Raw genomic sequence first — 17661 nt, 5'->3', positions numbered from 1 at the left:
TCTTTACAAATTGAGCCTCACATTTCACATAGCACCAGCTTTCCTAAAGGTCATCCACTAAGATGAGTCCTAGGGCTGTTTCCTCTTCTGTCAAGTCGGACAAGATGATCTTTTCTAGCTCTGATATCCTGATTCTAGGTAATTTCCCACTGGTGCACTTTGAGAGGTCTACTTCACACAACATCTTTCTCAACCTATGTCATCACCTCATAAAATTGCCATCATAACGAGTCATATTTGAGCTAGCATAGTGGGAATACTGTTAGTCTTGAGATACTCAGTGAAAAAAGGGTTCCAAAGAAGATAAATTTGGGAAACACTTCATGCTCTTTTCCCCATGAAGATCCAAAAGACTCTGAGGAGTCCTGCAGAACCTTATCAGTCTGGATTAACAACCTATCTCCTAGATTGTTTTATTAGTCTGTTTTCACACCACTGATAAACACATACCCAAGACTGGGAAGAAAGGTTTAATTGTACTTACAGTTGGACATGGCTGGGGAGGCCTGAGAATCATGGCAGGAAGGGAAAGGCACTTCTTACATGGCAGCAGCAAGAGAAAAACAAGGAAGAAGCTAAAGCAGAAACCCCTAATAAACCCATCAGGCCATGAGACTTATTCACTATCACGAGAATAACACAAGAAAGATGGGTTCTCCCCATGATTCAGTTACCTCCCCCTGGGTCCCTCCCACAACACATGGGAATTCTGGGAGATACAAGTTGAGATTTGGGTGGGGACACAGCCAAGCTATATCCTTCTGCACCTCGACCCTCCAAATCTCATATCCCCACCTTTCAAAACAAATCATGCCTTCCCAACAGTCCCCCAAAGTCTTAATTCATTTCAGCATTAACTCAAAAGTCCACAGTCCAAAGTCACATCTGAGACAAGGCAAGTCCCTTCTGCCTACAAGCCTGTAAAATCAAAAGCAAGCTAGTTACTTCCTGAATACAATGGGGGTACAGGTATTGGGTAAATACAGCCATTCCAAATGGCAGAAATTGGCCAAAACAAAGGGGTTACAGGCCCCACGCAATTCCAAAATCCAGCAGGGTGGTCAAATTTTAAAAATCCAAAATGATCTCCTTCGACTCCAGGTCCCACATCCTGGTCACACCGATGCAAGAGGTGGGATCCCTGGTCTTGGGCAGCTCCACTCCTGTGGCTTTGCAGGGTACAGCCTCCCTCCTGGCTGCTTTCATGGGCTGACATAGAGTGTCTGCAGTTTTTCCATGTGCACAGTGCAAGCTGCTGGTGGATCTACCATTCTGGTGTCTGGAGGATGGTGGATCTCTTCTCACAGCTCCACTAGGCAGTACCCCAGTAGGAACTCAGTGTGGCAGCTCCAACCCATTTCCCTTCTGCATTGCCCTAGCAGAGGCTCCATGAGGGCCCCACTCCTGCAGCAAACTTTTGCCTGGGCATCCAAAAGTTTCCATATATCTTCTGAAATCTAGGTGGAAGTTACCAAACCTCAGTTCTTGACTTCTGTGCACCCACAGGCTCAACACCATGTGGAAGCTATCAAGGCTTGGGGCTTCCACCCTCTGAAGCCACAGCCAAGCTCTACATTGGCCCCTTTCAGCCATGGCTGGAGCGGCTGAGACATAGGGCACCAAGTCCCTAGACGGCACTCACAGCATGCGGACCCTGGGCCCAGCCCACAAAACCACTTTTTCCTCCTGGGCCTCCGAGCCTGTGATGGGAGGTGCTGCCGTGAAAGTCTCTGACATGGCCTGGAGACATTTTCCCCATGGTCTTGGGGATTAACATTAGGCTCCTTGCTACTTATGCAAATTGCTGCAGCTGGCTTAAATTTCTCCTCAAAAAATGGACTTTTCTACTGCTTTGTGAGGCTGCAAATTTTCTGAACTTCTATGCTGTTTCCCTTTTAAAATGGAATGCTTTCAACAGCACCCAAGGCACCTTTTGAATGCTTGCTGCTTAGAAATTTCTTCTACCAGATATCCTAAATTGTCTCAAGTTTGAAGTTCCAAAAATCTCTAGGGCAGGGCAAAATGCCATCAGTCTCTTTGCTAAAACATAGCAAGAGTCAGTTTTGCTCCAAGAAGTTTGGCATCTCCATCTCAGACCACCTCAGCCTGAACCTTATTGCTCATATCACTATCAACATTTTTGTCAAAGCTATTCAAGTATCTAGGAGGTTCCAAACTTTCCCACATTTTCCTGTCTTCTGAGTCCTCCAAACTATTCCAACCTCTGCCTGTTACCCAGTTCCAAAGTCACTTCCACATTTTTGGGTATCTTTTCAGCAATGCCCACCTCCCAAGTTTACTGTATTAGTCAGTTTTCACACTGTTTGCTGATAAACATATATCCGAGACTAAAAAGAAAAAGAGGTTTAATTGGATTTACAGTTCCACTTGGCTGGGGAGCCCTCAGAATCATGGCAGGAGGTGAAAGGCACTTCTTACATGGTGGCAGCAAGAGAAAAATGAGGAAGAAGCAAAAGCAGAAACCCCTGATAAATCCATCAAATCTTCTGAGACCCATTCACTATCATGAGAACAACAGGGGCCCCCATGATTCAATTACTTCCCACTGGATCCCTCCCATAACACAGGGGAATTCTGGGAGATACGATTCAAGTTGAAATTTGGGTGGGGACACAGCCAGCCCATATCACTATCTTGGAAACCCCTTTCTCTGCAATGTTAATCATCCTCTCTTGGAACACGCTTTGAAAAACATTTGCCTAAGGGTATGCAAATTCATGGTAAGATTTTTTTTTAAAACTCCCACAGAAAGATCACTGACATGTAGAGAATTATGATACAAGAGCACAATTAGAGAAGCAAGGGCCTGACAGATTATTGAAGGATTTCAAATGGGAAGAGGAAGCATTTTGACAGAGAGAAAGAGTACCATCACTGGGGGTACAAGTGTGCCCAGGGCTGTCATAACAAATACTACAAACCAAGTGGTTCAAGCAACAGAAATTCACTCTCTCACAGTTCTAGGGGCTGGACATCAATGACCAAGGTGTCGGCAGAGTTGGTTTGTTTCCCCAAGATCTCTCTTCTTGGTTTGTGGGTGACTATCTTTCTCCCTGTGTTTTCACATGGTCTTCACTCTGTATGTATGTGTCTTATCCTTTTTTGTGTTTTGTGTGTGTGTGTGTGTGTGTTTTGAGATGGAGTCTTGCTCTGTTGCCCAGGCTGGAGTGCAGTGGTGTGATCTTGGCTCACTGCAACCTCCACCTTCTGGGTTCAGGCAATTCTCTCCCTCAACCTCCCAAGTAGCTAGGATTACAGGTGCCCACCACTATACCCAGCTAATTTTTTTTTTTTTTTTTTTAGTAGAGACAGGGTTTCACCATCTTGGCTGGGCTGGTCTTGAACTCCTGACATTGTGATCCACCCACCTTGGCCTCCCAAAGTGCTGGGATTACAGGCATGAGTCACTGAGCCTGGCCACTTTTTTTTTTTTTAATAAGGAGACCAGTCATATTGGATTACAGCCCACCCTAGTGATCTCATTTTAACTTAATGACCTATTTAGAGACACTATTTCCAAATACAACCACATTCTGAGGTACTGAGGGCTAGAACTTGGGGCATGGGTCAGGGGCAGGGCGCAATTTAGCCCAGAACTGCGCTGGGCATGGATCTGGAGAAAGTGTGTTTTTGGGAGCCTTGGACAGTTTTAAGGCTGGGATGCTATTCCTTTGTGGAACACCCCTTGAACACTCACTATTTACAAGATTAGGGAAAAAAAAGAGGAGAGAACTATAGGAATATGGTGGAGTAGGAAGGCCAAGGAATCCATCTCTGCACCTATATGACAATCACAGTGGCAGAATCTGATATAACTATTTTGGAACTCTGGATTTTATTCAGGGCTTAAAACTTCGAGGGGAAGGCTTGGACAGTAAACTACAATTCATTTTGCTCAACTTCAGCTCTTGGTTCACCAGCCGCTACCCATTTGCCACCCTACCTCTCACACCCCACCCCTGCCCCATGGCAGAAAGCTGTGCATGTGTTCCTGCATGGGCCAGGGTGGGCAATAAAGACCTTGTCCTCCAACTATCAGGGATCTATGTTCTGATGGCTGATGGTTGATTGCTGCTTCTGATCATGGAGATGTAAGCACCAAGGCAGGCAGCCATTGTCACAAGCCACTCCCCACCCCAGATGAAGCAACTTCCAAGGGATGTAAAAGGTCAGTGTTCTTTTTCTTCCCTGTATACGCCCACTTCATTCTTCTCTTTTTCCCTTTTTGGGAGCCAGACATTAAAGATGAATAAGTTCAAAAACAACTACATAAAAGGAGGAAATTAGGAAGTTACCCTGTATGCACAGGAAAAGGCACAAGCTCAGAAAAGATCTGAGAAGACCTTAAGCTTACATGTCAGGCTGATCGCTAGCATGGAGGCAGCCTACAATGATTAAAAAAACCAACAAAACAAAACAAAAAAGACAAAAACAAACAGCAAGACTTGGAGGAAAAGAAAGAACCTGATTTCCAGAAATACCATACTATTAGCTTCCCATGTCCAGTGTTTAACATAATCACAAGGCATACAAGGAAGCAGGAAAGTATAGCTGATTTAAAGGAAGAAAAAAATATAAACTCTCCATGAGAAACATTAGATGGTCGAACTACCAAAGACAGAGCCTAAGGGACCCATGGGATATCATTAAATGAACCAATATACTCATTGTGAGAATCTCAAAAGAGAGACAAAGGGCAGAGATATTTTTTGAAGATGTAATAGCCAAAATATTCCCAACTTTAATGAAAGATACGGTTATAAACACCCAAGAAGCTCCCTACAAGTAGGATGAATTAAGAAAGACATTCTAATCAAACCACTGAAAGACAAATCTTGAAATTTTTCTCTCTTTCAAGAAGAGAATCTTGAAAGCAGCAAGACAGAAGTGACTCATCAAATACAAAGGATTCCCAGTAAGATTATGAGATTCTCAAACTATGGAGGCCAGAAGGGAAGAGGCTTATATTTCAAAGTGGTAAAAAGAAAAAAAAAGCCAAGATTTTTTCTTTTTTTTTTTTTTTTTAAAGAAAAAAACTAACAAGAAGGGTTTCAAGATGGCTGACTAGAGGCATCTAGTACTCTCCTCTTCCACAAAGAACCACCAAACTAGCAGGCAGATAATCACAACTGAATAGACCGTCTAAGAGAGAAGGCTAAAATTCAACGCAGAAGTGATAAGAAACAAGGCAGAAAAAGGAAGCAAAGCAGCCTGCTGGGCTGGAATCAACTAGGAGCCTAGAGATTCCCCAATGTGGTAAAAGGGGAAGTAAGGGTAAGTAAGAGACCCTGGGTGGTCCACATTCCCACTACAGACTCCTGCAATCCTAGCCAAGGGAGAGCCTCACAACCCACGCAGACCCTGAGACTAACATAGGGAGCTGCTTGGAGACCATGAAAGGCTATTGCTCCAGAGACAGAGCTCACTCTAGGCCCCCACACACACCTTGAGACATAAGCCATGATAACAAAGCACTATTTTGAGAGCCTAGCCCTCATTGGACTGCATTCTTGCCTGGAGCCCAATAGCTCCTACACCTCCATATCCCTGGAGCCCCATTGACATCCCTCTACTGGCAACCAGGTACTACTACTGGCTGCTGCTGCCAGGGTCAAATGCCAGCCATGACTAGCAACCCTGCCACCCCCAGTAACAGGGCCACCAGTCATTTAAAAGCACACTAAATCAGGGTGTGCTAACTTATACCTGCAATCCCAGTGCTTGAGCAGGAGGGCCGAGTTGGGAAGATTACTTGAGACCAGAAGTTCAAGACCACCCTGAGCAACATAGCAAGATTCTGTCTTTAAAAAAATAAAGTTAGCTATGCATGGTGGTGTGTACCTGCCATTCTAACTACTCAGGAGGCTGAGGCAGGAGAATCACTTGAGCCCAGGAGCTCAAAGTTATAAAGAGCTATGATCACACCACTGCACTATAGTCTGAGCAACAAAGCAAGGCCCTCTCTCTGAAAAACTAAAATAAAATATAGCAATAAAATAAGAGCATCCTGAGGAAAGGCTACCCTGTAAATAGCCAGCACCTAAGGCCAAAGCATGAGCTCCTCAGGCACCGATTTATGGCTGCTGCCACTTAAACCAACCCCACCCTCCCCAGAAGCAAGGCCATAGTGCAGCTGCCACCTCCACCCAAGCATTCTTCTGGGGGCCTAGGGATCACCCTGCTGCTGCCTATCATAGCCAGCACCTGCACATACCACTGGGGGGCCTAAAGACATGCCTGCCCAGCCTAGCTACATTCCCTGCTCCATGCCCAAGCACACCATCCAGGGGCCTGGAAGTCACCCTGCCCCTCCTACCACCACTGGCATTTGAGTATTCCTTCCAAGGGGCTGAAAACAGGCTCACCCAACCACCACAGCTAGCACCCACCCACATGCCCCACCTACAAGCATGGGGACTAGCCCACCCAGCCCATCATAGCCACCACCAACACTTGATAGCCAGAAAATTGTTCAACCACTGCTACTGCCAATTGCTCATGCTATGCCCACTACCTAGGGGACTTGAGAATCTACTCACCTGCCCTGCCCTCTGCTGCCACAGCTGATATCTGAGCCAGGTCAAAAGGAGACCTAAGAATTGGCCCACTTGGACCTGCTAACACTAGTGCCAGTATATACCACCTTGGGGCCCAAGGACAAGCACATTTGGCCTACACATGCCACTACTGGGGCCTAAGGACTGATCCATGTGGCATCCTATCTCCAGCAAAACTTCACCATAGCTACGACTAATAACCATACCCTAAGCCACAGAGAAAATCACAGACACAACTGACACTGTTTACACCCAAAGAAATCATATGGAGACTACATGGTAGCATGCACCCAGAATCAAAGCCAAAGTTTCCTACTCAATCAACACTGTAGATACATTTTCAGGAAAAAGTCCTCCCCATGAAAGTAAATCCAAAAAATTGGAAGAAGCAACTATTACACCAGTTGTGCAGATAACATAAGGACACAAGAAATATGAGAAAGAAAGGAAATAAGATACCTCCAAAGGAACATAATAACTTTTCAGCAACAGATTGCAATGAAAAAGAAACATGAAATACTAAAGAATTCAAAACAATGATATTAAAGTAGCTCAGTGAGATGCAAGAGAACTCAAATACAATACAAAGAAATCAGAAAAAAAAACACTTTAGAATATGAGTTTACCAAAGAGATAGACATTTAAAAAATCCCAAACAAAAATTCTATAACACAAGAATTCATTGAATGAAATACAGAATACATTCTAAAGCTTCAATAGACTAGATAAAGCAGAAGAAAGAATTTCAGGACTTGAAGACAGGTCTTTTGAAATATCCCAGTCAGATAAAAATAAAGAAAAAATTAGCAAAGCTTATGTGATATATGGGACAATATAAAGCAACCAAATATTCCAATATCAAGTGTACCAGAAGCCAATGAGAAAACCAAAGGGATAGAAAACCTATTTTACAAAATAATAGCTGAAAAACTTCAAGTCTAGCAAGAGATTTAGACATCCAGATATAGGAATCTCAGAAATCTCCAATCAGATACAATTTAAAAGGGTCTTCTCCACAGTACATTATAGTCAAACTGTCAAAAGTCAAATAAGAGAACCAGCAAAATAAAATAAAATGATCTAGTAAAGTTATCTAGCAAAATAAAATGATCTAGTCATTTATTAGAGAACCCTCATCAGACTAACAGTGGATTTCTCAGCAGAATCCTAACAGGCCAAGATAATGGAATGATACATTCAAAGTGCTGAAAGAAAAAAACCTGCCAGTCAAGCATACTATACCCAGTAAATTTGTCTTTAAAAAATGAAGGAGAAAAGTCTTCCCAGACAAGCTGAAGTTGAAGAAATTTATCACCACTAGATCAGTCCTATAAGAATTGCTTAAGTCAGTCCTATACCTGGAAGTAAAAGGACAATGTCTTCTACAATTCTGAAGACACATGGAAGTATAAAGGTAAAGCAAACATACAAATAAGGAAAATAAAAAACTTAAATGTTACCACTATAAAAAAAAATCAAACCACAATGATAAAAAGAGAGAAAGAAAGGAAGAATATATAAAACAATCAGAAATCAATTAATAAAATGACAGGAATAAACTCTCACATAATAGCCTTGAATTAAAAAAAAGTAAACAGATTAAACTTTAAAAGAGACTCCCTGAATGGATTATTTAAATGACCCATTTGGATGCTGCCTACAAGAAACTCATCTCACTTGTAAAAGACACAGACTGAAAGTAAAGAGATGGAAAAAGATAAAACAATCATGAGTAGCTATACTTAGATAAAACACATATTAGGTCAAAAACAGTGAAGAATAGACAAAGAAGGTCATTATCTAATGATACAGAAATCAAGTAAGGACCAGGATCAAATAGTTCCAAACATATATGCACCCAACATGAGAGTACTCAAGATAGACTATTAGATCTTAAGGAAGAAATAGACACCAACACAATAATAGTTGGGGACTTCGACACCCCTCAGCTTTAGACACATTATTTAGAAAGATAATTAAAGAAATATTGGATTTAAACTGTACTTCAGATCAAATGGACTTGAGAGTTATTTAAGAACATTTCAACCAAGAACTACAGAATACATATTCTTCGCATTAGCCCATAGAATGTTCTCCAGGATAGACCATTTGTTAGGATACAAAACAAGTCTCAACAATTTTTGTAAATCAAAATCTATTAATTATCTTCTCAGATCACAATGGAATAAAACTAGAAGTTGATAACAAGAGAAACTCTGGAAAACTATACAATTACGCAGAAAGTAAACAATATGCTCCTGAATAACCACCTAGGTCCAATAAGAAACTAAGGAGGAAATCAAAAAACTGCTTAAAAGAAATGCATTGATATACAACATACCCTAACCTATGGGACACAGTAAAAGCAGTGCTAAGAAGGGAGTTTATAGCAATAAATGCTTACATCAGAAAAATAGAAGGAATTAAAACAAACAATCTAACAATGTACCTCAAGGAGCTGGAAAAGCAAGAACCAAACCCAAATTTAGTACAATGAAAGAAATCATAAAGAAAAAAATCAAAGCAGAACTAAACAAAATATAAACTAAAAATACAAAGGATCAATGAAAAGATAGTTTTTTAAGAAGATAAAAACTGATAAATCATTAGCTAGACTAACCAAGAAAAAAAAAAAAAGAAGACTCAAAGTCACAAACTTTTTAAAAAAGAGTGGGGAGTGGTCAAGATGGCCAACAAGAAGCAGCTAATGTGTGTGACTCTCTCAGAGAGGAATGGAACGGGCAAGGGGCAAGTAAATACAACACCTTCAACTGAAACATCCAAGTACTCGCACTGGGACTAATCAAGGTAACAACTTGACCCATGGAGAATAAAGAAAAGCAAGACAGGGTCGGGTGCCGTGGCTCACACCTGTAATCCCAGCACTTTGGGAGGCTGAGGCAGGCAGATCACAAGGTCAGGAGATTGAGACCATCCTGGCTAACATGGTGAAACCCTGTCTCTACTAAAAATACAAAAAATTAGCCAGGCGTGGTGGCAGGCGCCTGTAGTCCCAGCTACTCAGAAGGCTGAGGCGGAGCTTGCAGTGAGCCGAGCCAAGATGCACCACCACTACACTCCAGCCTGGGTGACAGAGCAAGACTCCATCTCAAAAAAAAAAAAAAAAAGCAAGACAGGACAACAGTCCAACAGGGAGCAACAGGGAGCTAGCTAGGGGAACCTCCCCCACCCAGGAAAGCAGTGAGTGAATGAGAGACCCCCGGGAAACCACACTTCTCCCAGGAATCTTCGCAACCCTCAGGTCAGGTGATGTCCTTGTGAACCCACTCCCCCAGGGCCTTCAGTCTGACAGACAGAGCCATGTGGAGCCTCAGCATAGCAGCCACTCAGGCATGCGCAGAAACTCTGAAGTTTTAGATACTCGGGCTTTGCGGCAAAAGTAGCTGCAACTCCAGCAAAGTGGGAGGTTAGACCCCCATACATAATCCTAGGAAAGGGGTGGAATCCAGGGGACTGAGCAGGAATAGCCTGCATGCCCACTTCCACAGCACCTCACAAGATAAGACCCACTGGCTTGGAATTCCAGCCAGCCACCAGTAGTGGCATTGCACCTCCCTAAGAAGCAGCTCCTGGTGGGAGGGGCAGGCTGCCATGTTTGTGGTTTGGGTACCTTAGGCATTCCAACCTTCAGGCCTTGGAGTGTCCAAGCTGACCAGGGATGAAAGAGATCCCCCAGCACAGCACAGCTGCTTTACCAAAACATGGCCAGACTGCTGCTTTAAGCAGGGACCTGATGCCAGACCTCCTCATTGGGCAGGACCTCCCAAATTGGGCCCTCCAACCAATGCCACCAGTGGTCTCTAGCTGACAGAGATTTGAATTTTCCTGGAGATGGTGCTCTCAGAGTGGGGGACAGTTCACCATCTTTGCTGTTTGGGTGACATAGCTCTTTCAGCCTTCAGACTTTAGAGAACCCAAGCCGACTGGGGGTGGAAGGGATCCCTCAGCACTGCATAGCTCTACCGAAACATGGCCAGACTGCTTTTTTAAGTGGATCCCTGATCCCGCTCCTCCTCACTGGGCAGAACCTCCCAACTGGGTCCTCCAGCCACCCCTCTTGGTGTTCTCCAGTAAACAAAGATTTTTAATCTGTCTGGGATAGAGCTCCCAGAGGGAGGGGTGAACCACTATCTTTGCTGTTTGAGCGACTTAGCCATTCCAGCCTCTGGACTTCAGAGTGTCTGAGATGACCAGGGAGGGCACTGAAGCAGACCCCCAGCACAGCACAGCTGCTCGACCAAAATGTTGCCAGATTGCTTTTTTAAGTGGGTCCCTGATCATCCCCATTCCCCCTCATTGGGCAGGACTTCCCAAGCTGGGTTTCCAGGTACTTCCTGCAGGTGCCTTTGGGCCAGCAACAGGCCCGTACCTCCCTGAAACAAAGCTCCCAGCGGGAGAAACAGGCTGCCATCTTTGCTGTTTTTCAGCCTTCACTGGTGATACCTCTCGGGACTAGAAAATCCGAAGTGACTAGAGACTGCAGTGGGACCCAAGCACACTGCAGCAGACCTATAGAAAAGTGGCCAGACTTTTCCAGGGGCAACTGGAAGCCTCTCTGTCACTGCCTCTGCAGTGGAACTGCCCTTGCCACCCTCAGACTAATGAAGGAGCAAAGACCCTAAATGCCTTATCCACACCTCCAACAAGCTGCAGTCAACCCAAGGAGAGGAGGCCACTCCACCTCCCATTGATCCCACCACACCCCCTCTACCCCCAACTGCTTGTCACCAGACAGGGAACCCATGGCTTAGGCCTGCAGCACAAACCCTCCATCCTGGGCTGATTGCAATGAGCCATTGCTGACCTTCATTTCTCTGGGGTAGAGCACTCAGGAGACAAGCAAATGACCCTTGACCACAACCACTACTAAAATCCCTTCCTCTGCTGCCTCCAAGTTGGGGAATAGAAACAAACACTGAGATCACCCCAGAGCTGCAGTGGGTAGCCCAGGAGTGCCAAGTTGTCATCTACAGTCAGCACTCGAGGGGGAAAGGAACCCATACTTTCAGAACATTGAGAGAGAACACAGCTGCAACTGTGAGAAAATACAACCAAGCAAGAGTCTACCAACTGACCAATAAGCCTAAGTGCCACCTGCTGGATCACATCTCAAAGCTTCAACACCAAAGATACCTCACTAACATACCCTCTCTGAAATCAGAGACAATAAGTCAGTTTCAAATAAAGACCCTGCACAAAGCCTTGGCCTGGTAAAAACACCCAGAAAAGAAGCCTATTTACTGTAGTCAGTTTACACTGCAGTTAAAAGAACACCCACACAAGGAGCTGAGAAAGAACCAACAGAAGAACCCCAGTTACATGTCCTCCAAATGACTGCAGCAGTTCTCCAACAAGAGTTTTTAACCAGGCCAAACTGGTTTGAATGACAGAAATAGAGTTCAGAATATGAATAGGAACAAAAATCATGAAGATTCATGAGGACAGAAAAACCCAGTCCAAGGAAAATAAGAATCACAATAAAGTGATACAGGAGCTGAAGGATGAAATAGCCAGTACAAAGAAGAAACTAATGGGTCTGACAGTGCTGAATAACATAACACAAGAATTTCACAATGTGATCACAAGTATTAATAGTAGAATAAACCAAGGTGAGGAAATAATCTCAGAACTTGAAGACTGAGTCTCTAAAATTTTCAGACAGAAATTTTTTAAAAATTATAAAATGAACAAAACCTCTGAGAAGTAGGGGATTATGTAAAGAAGCCAAATCTATGATAATCACTGGCCTCCGTGAAAGGGAAGGGGAGAAAGCAAATAATTTGAAAACATATTTCAGGATATCATCCATGAAAATATCTCCAACCTTGTTAGAGAGGCCAACAGTCAAATTCAGAAAACACTTCTGAAAGATTCTATATATGATAATCACCCCCAAGACACATAATCTGATTTTCTAAGGTTGCAATGAAAGAATGTTAAATGCAGCTAGAGATAAAGGGCAGGTCACCAAATAGTAAGATACTTGAACACTCCATTGATAGTATTAGACAGATCATTGAGGCAGAAAATTAAGATATTTGAGATCTAACCTCAACACTGGACCAAATGAATCTGTTAGACCTTTACAGAACTCTCCACCTACAAAGGGAACCCTGTCAGGCTAACAGCAGACCTCTCAGCTAAAACCCTACATGCCAGGAGAGACTAGGGGCAGGGGCTTATATTCAACATTCTTAAAGAATAAAATCTTCAACCAAGAATTTTATATCCAGCCAAATTAAGCTTCCTAAGTGAAGGAGAAATAAAATCCTTTTCAGATAACCAAATGTTGGGGGAATTCATTACCACCAGACCTGCCATATGAGAGATCTTGAAAGCAGCACTGCCTATAGAAAGACTTCTATCAGCTAATACAAAAACTGTAAAGCAAACACACAAAAGCCAACATCTTAAGCAACTAACAGCACAATGACAGAATCAAATCCATACATATCAATACTAAATCTTGGACGTAAATGGGCTAAATGCCCTCTTAAAAGGCACACAGTGGCAAGCTGGATAAAAAAGCAAGAGCCTATGGTATGCTGCCTTTAAGAGACATCTCACATGTAATGATACTCATAGGCTCAAAATAAGTGAATGGAGGAAAATCTACCAAGCAAATGGAAAACAAAAAAGCAAAGCTTGCAATCCTAACTACAGACAAAACAGATTTCAAACCAATAAAAATCAAAAAACTCAAAGAAGTTATGTAAAAATACATAATGGTAAAAAGTTCAATTTAATAAGGCCTAACAATCCTAAATATATATGCACCCAACACAGGAGCATCCAGATTCATAAAGCAAGTTCTTGGATACCTACAAAGAGACAGACTCCTACACAATAATAGTAGGATACTTCAACACTCCATTGACAGTATTAGATCATTGAGGCAGAAAATTAACAAGATTCAGCATCTAACCTCAACACTGGACCAAATGAATCTGTTAGATCTTTACAGAACTCTCCACTCCAAAACAACAGAATATACAGTACTCTCATTATCAGATGGCACATACTCTAAAATCAACTACATAGTTGGATATAAAACAATCCTCAAAAAGGGTAAAAGAGCCAAAATCATATGAAACACACTGTCAAACCACAGCACAATAAAAATAGAAGACAATGAAAATCGCTCAAAACCATGCAATTACATGGAAATTAAACAGCATGCTCCTGAATGACTTTTGGATAAATAATGAAATTAAGGCAGAAATCAAGAAGTTCTTAGAAAATAATAAGAACAAAGATAAAACATACCAGAATATCTGGGACACAGTTAAGGCAGTGTTAAGAGAGGAATTCATAGCACTAAATGCCCTCATCAAAAAGTTAGATCTCAAATTAACCTAACTTCACAACTGAAAGAATTAGAGAAGAATAAATCAGCTCCAAAGCTAGCAGAAGATAATAAAAATCAGAGCTGAACTACAAATTGAGACATGAAAAACCACTCAAAAGATCAATTAATCCAGGAGTTGGTTTTTTGAAAAAATTGATAGGTCACTAGCTAGAAGAATAAGGAAGAAAAGAGATGATCCAAATAAACACAATTAGAAATGACAAAGGGAATGTTACTACTGACCCCACAGAAATAAAAACAACAATCAGAAACAAGCCAGGCACAGTGGCTCATGCCTATAATCCCAGCACTTTGGGAGGCTGAGGCAGGTGGATCATTTGAAGTCACAAGTTTGAGGCCAGCCTGGCCAACATGGTGAAACCCCATCTCTACTAAAAAATACAAAAATTAGCCAGGCATGGTGGTGCACATCTGTAATCCCAGCTACTCGGGAGGCTGAGACAGAAGAAATACATGAACCTGGGAGGCAGAGGTTGCAGTGAGCCGAGGTTGCGCCACTGCACTCCAGCCTGTGCAAAAGAACGAGACTCTATCTTCACAAAAGGAAAAAAAAAAAAAACCACCATCAGAAATTACTACATACACCTCTATGCACATGAACTACAAAACCTAGACTAGATGGATAAATTTCTGGAAACATACACCCTACACCCTCCCACTTCTGAGGTAGGGAGAAATTGATTCCCTGAATAGACTAGTAACAGGCTCCAAAATTGAATCAGTAATAAATAGCCTATCAATCAACCAGTAATAAAAAGCCCACCAACCAGATCTGGGCTTTCAAAGAAGCATGCAACTGGTTGGATTCACAGTCAAATTTTACCAGATGTACAAAAAAGAAAAAACAAAGCTGGTACCATTCCTACAGAAATTATTCCAAAAAATATTGACAACGAATGACTCCTCCCCAACTCATTCTATGAGGCCAGCATCATCTTGATACCTGGCAGAGAACCAACAAAAAAACAAAACTTCAGGCCAATATCCTTGATGAACATTGATGCAAAAATCCTCAACAAAATACTTGCAAACTGAATACAGCAGCATATCAAAAAGCTAATCCACCATGACAAAGTAGGCTTCATCCCTGGGATGCAAGGTTGGTTCAACATAGACAAATCAATAAATGTGATTTATCACATAAACAGAACCTAAAGACAAAAACCACATGATTATCTCAACAGACACAGAAAAGGCTTCTGATAAAATTCAACACTCCTTCATGTTAAAACCTCTCAAACTAGGTATTGAAGGAACATACCTCAACATAATAAGAGCCATCTATGACAAACTTACAGCCAACATTATACTGAATGGGCAAAAGCTGGAAACATTCCCCTTGAAAACTGGCACAAGACAAGAATGTTCTCTCTCACCATTTCTATTTAACATAATATTGGAAGTCCTAGCCAGAACAATTAGGCAAGAGAAAGAAAGGGCATTGAAATAGGAAGACAGAAAGTCCAACTTTCTGTTTGCAGATAACATGATTCTATATCTAGAAAACCCCATAGCGTCAGCCCAAAAGCTCCTTAAGCTGATAAATAACTTCAAAGTTGCAGGATACAAAAATCCACGTACAAAAATCATTAGCATTTCTATGCACCAACAACAGCCAAACTGAGAGGCAAATCAGAAACACAATCTCATTCACAACTGCCACAAAAATAAAATACTTAGGAATACAGCTAACCAGGAAGATGAAAGAGTTTTACAATGAGAATTACAAAACACTGCTCAAAGAAATCAGAGAAGACACAAACAAATGGGAAAACATCCTACATTCATGAATAGGAAAAATCAATACCATTACAATGGCTACACTGCCCAAAGCAATTTACAGATTCAATGCTATTCCTATCACACTACCAATAACATTTCACAGAACTGGAAAAAACTATTTTAAAATTCATATGGAACCAAAAAAAGAGCCTGAATAGCCAAAGGCATCCCTAAGCAAAAAGAACAAAGCTGGAGGCACCACGTTACCTGACTTCAAATTACACTACAAGGCTACAGTAACCAAAACAGCATGGTACTGGTACAAAAACAGACACATAGACCAAGGAAGCAGAATAGAGAGCCCAGAAATAAGACCACACATCTACGACCATCTGATCTTCAACAAAGCTGACAAAAAACAAGCAATGGGGAAAAGACTCCCTAGTCAATAAATGGTGCTGGGATAACTGGCTAGCCAGCCATATGCAGAAGATTGAAGCTGGACCCCTTGTTTACACCATACACAAAAATTAGCTCGAGATGGATTAAAGACTTAAATGTAAAACCCAAAAATATAAAAACCCCAGAAGACAACCTAGGCAATACCATCCTGGACATAGGAACAGGCAGATTTCATGACAAAGACACCAAAAGCAATAACAAAAGCAAAATTTGACAAGTGGGTCTGATTAAACTTAAGAGACACTGCACAGCAAAAGAAACTATCAACAGAGTAAACAGCCAATCTAAAATGGGAGAAAATTTTTGCAAACTATGCATCTGACAAAGGTCTAATATCCAGCATCTATGAGGGACTTAAATTTATAAAAACAACAACTCCATTAAAAAGTGGGCAAAGGACATGAACAGACACTTCTCAAAAGAAGACATACATGCAGCCAACAAACATATTTAAAAAGGCTTAAAGTATAATAAAAAACTTAAGAAAAAAGCTTAATATAACTGACTAGACAAAAGCAAATAAAACCATAATGAGATACCACTTCACACCAGTCAGAATGGCTATTATTAAAACTCAAAAAATAACAGATACTAGTGAGGTTTTGGAGAAAAGGGAACACTCATACACTGTTGCTGGGAGTGTAAATTAATTCACCCATTGTGGAAAGCAGTATGTTGATTCCTCAAAGAGCTAAAAGCAAAACTACCATTAAACTCAGCAATCCCATTACTGGGTATATACCCGGTGGAATATTAAGTCATTTTACCATAAAGACACATGCATGCAAATGTTCATTGCAGCACTATTCACAATAGCAAATACATGGAATCAACCTAAATGCCCATAAATGAAGACTGGATAAAGAAAATGAGGTACATATACACTATGGAACACTACACAGCCATAAAAAAGAATGAGATCATATCTTTTGTGGGAACATGGATGGAGCTAGAGGCCATTATCCTTAGTAAACCGACACAGGAATAGAAAACCAAATGCTTCATGTTCTCACTTATAAGTGGGAGCTAAATAATAAAAACTCACTAACACAAAGAAGGAAACAACAGACACTGGGGTCTACTTGAGTGGGGAGGTTGGGAGGAGGAAGAAGAGCAGAAAAGGTGACTATTGGGTACTGGCTTAATTCTTAGGTAATGAAATATATGTACGACAAATCCCCATGACACATGTTCACCTATATAACAAACCCTCATATATACCCCCAAATCTAAAATTAAAAAAGAAACAAAAAACGAGACATTACAATAGAAGACATACCACAGACATATAAAAGATCAGAAATTATAAGTAACTAATAGAAAATTGATAAATTCCTGGACACATAAAACCTACCCAGGTTGAGTCAGGAAGAAACAGAAAACCTGGACAGACCATCAATGAGAAATGAGATTGAACCAGTATTAAAAAGTCTGTCAACAAAAAAATGTGCAGGACTGCATGACTTCACTGTTGAATTCTGCCAACTTAAGAATATTTAATACCAATTT

The sequence above is a fragment of the Mandrillus leucophaeus genome, unplaced genomic scaffold, assembly GCF_000951045.1.
Source record: "Mandrillus leucophaeus isolate KB7577 unplaced genomic scaffold, Mleu.le_1.0 Scaffold77, whole genome shotgun sequence".
NCBI lineage: Eukaryota > Metazoa > Chordata > Mammalia > Primates > Cercopithecidae > Mandrillus > Mandrillus leucophaeus.
The sequence above is the reverse complement of the archived record's forward strand: the minus strand, read 5'-3'. Positions refer to the sequence as shown.